Genomic DNA, 9,345 nt, shown 5'->3' with positions numbered 1-9,345 from the left:
CCCAGTGTGTCCTTCAAGGGTTGTGCTTCCTCCTAGTGACCTGATTCCTACAGGGAACACCTCTCAATCTAACAGGATTCTACTGCTCTGGTTTATTTACTTCATAACTACTTTTAGTATTTTTTTCTCTATGAGTTTCATAGCAGTCCATTTTTCCAAATATTGATTATAAAAATAATCAAACAGAGATGTGGCAGAAATCACACAGGGAGAATGAAGCTATTCGTCACTTGGATTCTACAGTTTATTTTAAATTTAGGTCAATTTCCACTGGAGGCCCAGTTAGGAAGTAGTGTTTCTAATTTTGTTTTTGGAAGCTAGCTGATACTTATAAGGGTATTGAGAAGGGAGTTATTTTTAATTGTCTTCTGTATTGGTCAAGGCTCACCAGAGTAACAGATCATGGGGTATGTATATTGTCAGGAACTGACTCCTTTTCTAGGCTGGCCAGTTTTGAGGACTGAAGAGTAAGTGGGCAAGATGGTGAGCAGGAAAAGTAGCTCCAGCTGGAGTCCGAAGGCCTGAGAAGTCAGAGCTCCCGCAGGGTGGTTCTCAAGACCGCCAGGTTTGAGACTGGAAGAGCCAGTGTCTTGTTTGAATGGCGTCTGTTAGGCAAGAAGTCTCCCCCACTGAGGAGTCAACTTTACTTGTTCTACTGAGGCCTTCAGAGCCTGAAGATGTCTCCTCCCCTATTCTGGAGGCCAATAGGCTTTACTCAGCCCGCTAATCTAAATGCTAATCTCACCCTGAGACACACTGAACACACACACACAGAATGACTTTGACCCTGAGCCTACCGAAGCTGACAGACTCACAGCCTCTTGACACCATGCAGAAATCATTGCAAATGTCCTTTCTGTACGGCCCCCTCCTCCAGGAAACAAAGCTGTTTCCAGACAATGCGCCATCTTGATTTTGTAGTTTTGTGCCTCGACTGTCTTCAGTGGTTGGTATCAGAAATGGAGAAGAGAGGTGGTGGGCTCAAGAGAGACTGAGAACTGTCCTTCAAGGGAGAGCGTCACTGGGAAAGTTATTGAAGCTACACACAGTATAGGCAGTGTTATGCCCAAGGAGCGGATCCCCAAGAATTACCACGGAGTCCAGAGAGCATGCAAAAACAGAGTCTTTATTCGGGCTTACGCGGGATCCCAGAGCAATCAGCAAGGAAGAATTACAGCATTGGCTCACCAAGCTGAACTGAGAGCCCCATTGCTGGGGGGCGGGGGGGGGGAAGCTTTTTATAGGTTTTAGACAAAGGAGGAGGAGAATAACAGTCACATCTTGATTGGTCCAAGGAGCCCACGTGTGCCAACATGCTTTTGAACTGATTGGTTACAAGGGATGCAATTCTGGAGGTTTCTCATTGGTGGGTGCTACTCTCAGAGTTGTGGAATGTGCTGACTGTTATCTGTGGGGCCAGAAGTCTCTGTTTTTACCTTATAAGGTTGCCATAGGCCTGGACTTGCTTGATCTTACAGCCTCTTGGGGTGGGGGTGGTAGGTGGAGATTACAGCATGCCTGGGCATGTTCAGGCTTGGCAGAAACAGCTAGTCAAAAATGGAATGGGATCAAGGCAGTTTGTCCCTTCAGCCAAGCAGTCAAGCAGTTTACAGAAGTGAAAAAGAGCAGTTAGTCCTAAAGAGGGGCAGGGGTCTTGGGAATCCAGGGCAGGGGGCCAAGGAGTAGGATTTCACAGCAACAGGCATGTCTAATAAGTAAACTATAGGACGTCTCTATAATCAGATTGCCTCTGTTTGATTCCCAGACACCAGGAGGAAGAAGGAGTTGACCCTTTGTGATTACATAGTAAAAGCAGTGGCTGCCTGTTGTCTCTTAGCAGATTAGCTGTACCTTCGAAGGTGAAAGAGAGACTGGGGGTGGGGGTTGGGGGGGGGAGCTGGCCTGATTTGTGAGGCCACAGTACCTGTGATTTAACAGTAGAATGTCTTTCTGTGTTATACTATTTTTATAGAATTGTATCTTTTGTCACAAATGCTGAAAGCAATTTCAAGTCTTCATGGAATAGAATCTAAATGTGCATACAATTGTTGATATCAACTAAATGTTGAAAAATTCTAACTGCTTTTCTTACCTGTTGAAAGCTGTCCTTCAGGTCTTAAGTTGGTTGGTGGGGTGTTCAGTAAATTCATTCTCAATGTTTTTCTTTATTTAGAAAAGGCTTTCCTGAGTCTTACAATTTTTTCTTACTTGGTCATAATTTCTTGGTTTGAAAGATAGTAAGCGCATACCAAGTCTGATAAATCTCAAGGCTTTAAAATTCACTGTCATTTATTTCACGAACATTTAGCCACCCTAAGTTTGGGGAATCTGGGAAACAAAGAGCTCAGGGCTTTAACGGACTCATAGTCTTACGAAAGAACCAAATGCAATGCTGGACTGTCAACAGTCAGAGGACTCGTCTAGTCCCTCAGTCCTCCTGCTTCTCCTGTACAGGTAGAAATGTGGGTGCGGCAGTCTGGAGGGCAGATTGTAGTGAGTGGGTCAACTGGGAAGAAAGACCCCATCAAGGCGACTGCTCTGAGGTGTGTGTCCCTGCTTTGAGCACAGCTCCAGGAAGCATGCAGGCTGAGGCTCTGAAGACTGGCACTGACCCCCTGTGGCCTCTCAGCCTCCCAACAATCCACTGTGTTTTATTTTTAAACATATTTTATTTATTTTTTTCCAAGCTGGAGAGATGGCTCAGCGATTAAAAGCACTGGCTGCTCTTGCAGAGGATCTGAGTTTGATTCCCAGCATCCACATGGCAGCTAACAACTGCCCATAACTCCAGTTCCGGGGGATCTCATGCCCTCTTTTGACCTCCGTGGGTGTTGCACAACATGGCTGCATTTACATACATGCAGCAAAACACTCATACACGTAAAATAAAAATTAAAATATATAAAAATACTTTTTTAAATATTTTAATTATTTTTGTTTTATGTGTATGAGTGAATTCTTATACGTATATAAGAGCACCACATGTGTGCAATGCCCATGGAAGTCAGAAGAGGGTGACAGATCCCCTGGAACTGGAGTCATGGACTGTTACCAGCTGCCATGTAAGTGTTAGAAACCTAACCTGTATCCTCTGTGAAAGCAGCCAGTGCTCTTAACCACTGAGCCATCTCTCCAGCCCTGATTTTATTTTTATTTATATGTATGTGTGTGTATGTAGACACACATACATGTACATGCCTGCAGAGGCCAGAAGAGGGCATCAGTTCCCCTGGAGCTGGAGTTGCAGGTGGTTGTGAGTCACCCAACATGGTGCTGAGAAACCCCGGGTGTCTGGAAGAACAGCAGGTACTCTTCACTGCTGAGCTGGCCCCCCATCCACTGCACTTTAACATTAAAGTCACTCACTCACTCTTCCTCAACAAGGAATGTTTCAGATTTTTCTCTGACATTTCTCATGCCTCCAACTTCACTGTTCATCTCTTCTTACTGTTTATGAGTCACCTCCTCACCTCCACCCCCCTCCACTTCCACCAAGACCACATGCTGTCACACACTCTCTACCAAACTTGCTTTTCCTTTCCTTGCAGAGGACCAGGTTGTTTCTGTTGGGCTAGTGTGAGAGGTCTGGTCTTATCCCACCCTTAGCTACTCTTTCAGCCAGGGCCCTTCAGCCAAATGGTGCAGCTCCCTGACCCTGTCTTCTGTACTGATCGTCACTGAGAGGACATTGGGGTACAGTGCCCTTCAAGAAGGAATGAGGCTGGGGAAGACCAGCTCTTCAGGGCCACTAGTTAGACTGGAGATATGTATGAGTGTCTTTTCTAGTAGACTGGCTTAATTTTAAAGGCGGAACTACTGTGTGGGAGGGAAAAGGGTATATCCTGCACCAGATGGGCCTTTGAGCTCTACACCTTTCCTCTTTGCCCGAAGGTCGTCTTGTACCCTTGGGAGTTTGCTCTGCTTTAGTTAGACACAGTACCAAAGCGGGTGCATGTGCTCACCCCCAGAGGGTGTGTTAGAGATAAAATCTGACGGTTCATTTTCAGAGGTGTCTCGAGCCTGCTTAGGTCCAACTACAAATGAACAGAAAACCCTGGACCCCGCTGCTGCCCTCTAGTCTAGCTGTTCCCCGCCACCCAAACTCTGCTAGCCACCCCACCTAAACTAGAAGTTGTACTCTCAGCTGTCAAAATATCCAAGTCAAGTTTGCGTGCAACGTCATGCATCTGATAAACTTTAAAATACACAGGGTGTAAAAGGTGGTGGTGAACCTACACACAGTTTTTGTTGAGAAAAAGACAAACATAGTAACAGAGACAGATAAGAGCCAGATGACGTGTAAGATTGTACCCTCCTGGTTATTCAGAACAAGGGAGGAAGGGTCATGCGTTCAGAGTTTATCAGCTGTTCCCCGTACTCGGTCAGTGCGCCTGCCATTCTAGGCTAATGCCAGACTTTGCAAAGTTATAAAATAAACAGCTTCATTTTTGCTACTCCGAGTCTCTGGTACTTTTGTTATGGAGTGGGGATCATTGTTTCCCACACATGTACCATTTATAGGACATGGACTGAGTAGAAACATGTCCCAGCTTCCTCCTGAGTGGGGCAAGTCTCAGCCGTTCTGCTCCGCTGCTCAGAGGACCTTCATCAGGGCTGGCTCCTCAGCACCTACAGAAGCAGCCCACTGTGACCAACCTGCACAGAAAAACGTGCTCACAGCTTACCTCCCATCCCTGTCTCGCTTTCTCCATTTCCTCATCTGTGCTAGTAGAGTCACCGCAAAACAAACTCTCTATGCTTCGGTCCTTGCTCCAGACTAGTTTTTTTCCTTTTAAAGAATCTCAAACTAAGACAATATTGAAAATATGGTTCAGAAAGGGTACAGTGTTCATGAGTCCCAGGCCACTGGACTACATAGTGAGATCCTGCCTCAAAAAGTAGAGGAAGGAGAGGAGGAGGAGAAGGAAGAGGAGGAGGAGGAAGAGGAGGATGAAGAAGAGGAAGAGGAGGAAGAGGAGGAAGAGGAAGAGAAGGAGGAGGAGGAACAGGAAGAGGAAGAGGAGGAAAAGGAAGAGGAGGAGAAGGAGGAAGAGGAGGAGGAAGAGGAGGAGGGAGGAGGAGGAGGAAGGGGAGGAGGAGGAGGAAGGGGAAGAGGAGGAGGGGTTAATTTTGATTGTTCATGATTGGGTTATGAAATACCTAGGGGATTAGTGATGTACATCTGTGGGTGTGTCTGTGATAGAGTTCTAGAGACCTTTGACTTAATGAATGGATCAATCCCTTGATGGATTCATACTCTACCAGCACCACTGGGAATTGGTGACAGGTGGGAGGCAGACCTGGTGAGAGGAAGTAGTAATTGGGGCATGTCTTTGGATCCTACCACATCCCATTTGCTACAAGTTCTCTGTTTCCTGTCCTAGGTCTGGCCTAGAGTTCTTGCTTTCATACCTATGGAGCACTGTTTGAGTTTTGGTTTGAAAACCCTGAGAAGGCTAACTCCAAAATCATTCTAAGAAAGAGGAAGAGCCTCAGCACCCTCTCACTGTTCTCCTCCAAAGGAAAAAAACATGACATGTTAAGTTCTGAGGAAAAGCAATTCTTCTTCTATTTACATCAAATATCAATGACTTCTTAACTACTCATCAGCAAGAACTGACTCCAGGCTTCAGTAGCCCACTGTCTCTAAACCTCTGAGTAGCTTGTTTTATGACAGGGCACCTTCTTGACCATAGCTACGCCATGTTAAAGTTTAGGCTGACTCTAGTCTCTGAAATTATCAGGCAGTTGGCCCAGGGTATGGGAACATCAGCAGGACCCAGTTGTCTTGGGAACAGGTCAGTCTGTCCCGGAGTGTACTGCTAACTGCAGACTTATGGCTTCTGTAGGTTATGCTTGGCTTGCTTCTGCAAAATAGTAATTGTTGGTTATTAAAATAGAAATTGTTAAGGGGGCTCTCCACCTGTAAGCTTGGGACCTTATGCTTTCCAACGCTGGTTATGGTTTCTCTGTATAAAAGATTACCCTAGAGATGGTTCAGGGGCACACATTTGGGTTCTGACACCCTTGTGTAGTAGTCCTGGCCAGCAACGACTTTCATTTGGCAAAACTTGGTCTGAGTGGTCTTCTCTGGAGAAGCACCCCACAACAACTTGTAGTTGGAACTTGGAGAGATTCTACTTTACTGTAAAACATCTGACTTTGCCTTTTCTGTGTAAGATGCTACTAATTCAGCACTGTTACGGTCTACAGACTCTGAGCCACTTAATAGAGGTTTGTCTTTGAGCTCCATATCTCCCTGTGTGAGAGTGATTACATGAATCCAAACGAAAGCACTTAGGAGCATTTTATGATTAATAGGCAATTGGAGAAAGAACACTGATTTTATCTATTTATTTATTATTTATTTATTTATTGACTTCCTTGCTTTTGTGGTACTGGGGATCAAACTCAGGGCTTCTGTGTGCTAGCCAGTGCTCCACCATGAAGTTACAACCCCAGCCCGGGTGAAGAACACCTGAGGAAGTACTTCAAAGTGGTCAGGAAGCACTGTTTGACGAAATGAAAACAGGTCTCAGATGATGTCAGGCCCACACATTCAGAACTTCAACATGCACTCACAAATAGCTTTTGGGTGCCTAAGTGATAGTTTGGATGAAAATGTCCCCCATAGGCTCCGAGTATTTGGACATTTTGTCCCCAGATGGTGGTGCTATTTTGGGAGGTTCTAGAAGGTGTCGCTGTCCTGGAGGAAGCACATCACTGGGGGTGGGCTTACAGAGTTCTTAAGCCTTGCCAGATCTCCAGTTGCTCTTTTGCTTCCTGTGCCTGCTGGAAGATGTAGAGCTTAGCTTCCCTCCTCCTCCAGCCACCTCTGCCACCGTGCCTCCCCACCAAGATAGACTGTAATTCCCTTGGAACTGTAAGCTCAAATAAACTCTTCCTTTTATAAGTTGTTTTGGTCAGTGTTTCTATCACAGCAACAGAGAAGTGACTAATTCAGTAATTGGTACCAAGAGTGGGGTGTTGGCTGTGACAGTCCTGACCTTGGTGTTTTTAGGAGGATTGTTCAAGCATTTGGAACTTTGGGCTGAAAAAGCCATTGAGAGGTCAGAGTTTGTTACTGTGGAGCTTAGAAGAGTTATGCTGAAAGAGTTGTGAACAATGGAGGCCTGGCTTGTGAAGCTTCAAAGGGAAGCGGAGACTATCAGGGCTGTTCATGTGAGATTTTGGATTGAGAACCTGTGGGTTCTGGTCAGCTGGGGCTGAAGAATCAGCTGTGATTCAGAAGAGACCAGAACCTGAAGTAAAACCTTTGCTTTACTTGGAAAATTGATGCTGGTTAGGCCAGGAAAGGCCATAGGTGAAAGTGCAGCTTCAGTTGCAGTGAAAACCCCAGGATTGAAGGGGTCATGGAGAGAATCTGAGGCTTTGCACCCCAAGAGGCAAGAAGAGGCCATTGGTGAAGGTGTAGCCTCAGTTTCAGTGGTGACCCCAGCTTTTTGGAGATGCCAGGACCATGGGATAACCATCAAGGGCAGCGGCAGGTGTGGAATGGAGCTGGCCTGGGTCTTTGAGACAAGCTCTGTGTGCTGTGGACAGCAGAGTCAGAGAGATGGTGCTGCCGGTACCTTTTGGAGCCCAGAAGAATGTCAGTAAATCCCAGATGTCCAGCCTTGAGCTACTTTGCTGGACTTTGGTTTTGCTTAGGTGTGCCCGATTCTTCCCTTTGAAATAAGACAGTACTTGTTTTGGATTTTTCAGGAGCCCCCAGTTAAGAGACTTTTAAAAGAGACTGTGGACTTTTAAGTGTTTGGATTTTTTAAGGACTATGGGCCTTTTAAGGTTGTGCTGTCTTATGTTGTGATATTAACATCATATCTTGGGGACAAGAATTGGAAAAGTTATGGTTTAATAGTGATGTGTTTGTGTGTCAAGTTGACAAGGGATCAATTGTGCTGGATAGCTTTAGTGTCAACTTGACACACCTGTGTCGAAGGAGCCTCAGTTGGGGAATTGCCTCCTTTGGACTGGCCTGTGGCATGTCTGTGAGGCATCTTATTGATTGTTGAGTGATGTGGGAGGGCCCAGCCCACTGTGGGTGGTGCCACCCCTGGGCAGATGGGCCTGTGTTGCATAAGAAAGCAGACTTCGGGGAGGGGGACAGGAGAGCAAGCCAGTAAGCAGTGTTCCTCCATGGCCTGGGCTCTAGTTCCTGCCTCCAGGTTCCTGCCCCGAGTTCCTACCTTGGGTTCCCTGATGAACTACGACCCAGGAGATATAAGATAAAATAAACCCTTTCCTACCCAAGTTGGCATTGGTCAGAGTATTTTGTCACAGCAATGAAGAAACTAGAACACCCTGGCCCTCATAAACTCATGACCATATAAAATGCAAAATGCATTTAGTCCAACTTTAAAAGTCCCCATAGTCATTATCAGTCTCAATACTATTCAAAAGTCCACAGTCCAAAGTCTCTTCTGTCAGGGAAATATCTTAACTGTAAGCCCCATGTAAAATCAAAAGACAAATTACATACTCCCAACACACAGTGGAACCGAACACACATTAACATTCCAAAAGGGAGGAATAGAGGCATAGTGAGGAAATACCAGACCAACACAAGACCAAAACCCAGCAGGACAAACACCAAATCCAGGAGCTCCATGTCTGACTTCTGCGCCTTTACTTCCAAAGGGCTTAGATGGCTCAGCCTCTCCAGCTTTGCTGTGTGCAGCATACATCTTTCCTGTGGGCTGGTACCACTCCCCGTGTGCAGGTCTTCTTGGCAGATGCCTCACAGCTCTGGCATCACGAACTTCTTGGGGTCTCCGCTGTCAGCCAGGCTTCACCATCACAGCTTCACGCAATGGCCTATCAGGGCCTTCTCTAGGCAGAGGCACCCCTGCTGCATGCTGCCTGTCCTCAGCAGCTCTCTGACGACCCCTTCACTCTTCCGCCTTTCATGGCTCTAAAGCCAGCACCAGGTGCACGACACTGCCAAGTCTGACTGCAGGTTTGGGGTGGACTTCAGCCTGCTTTATCCATTTTAGAAGCTTTTCTCTTCTGTGGTCCCTGCAGCATTTTCCTCTCACAAGTTGGAGGCTTAACTGGGTGTGGTCTTGCCCCAAAGACACTCTCTCCATTGTTTAAGTTTGAATCTCTAGGCCCCTCCTTGATCACTTTAATCTCCTTAATCACTTTAATCTCCTTATCAATGGGATCCTCTCCATCACGTAGGGCTCCAACATTTATCTTCCTAGTGCTCTTTTTCAATCCATCCTGTCATTCTGTTATTTCTTTCTGCCCCATGTGCTCTCTTTCATTGTATATTTGTATAATATTCACCATCAATAGCTACACCACTGTTTCTACATTAGGTTG

Source organism: Nannospalax galili, unplaced genomic scaffold, assembly GCF_000622305.1.
Source record: "Nannospalax galili isolate Female #2095 unplaced genomic scaffold, S.galili_v1.0 scaffold648, whole genome shotgun sequence".
NCBI lineage: Eukaryota > Metazoa > Chordata > Mammalia > Rodentia > Spalacidae > Nannospalax > Nannospalax galili.
Note: the sequence above shows the minus strand (reverse complement) of the source record.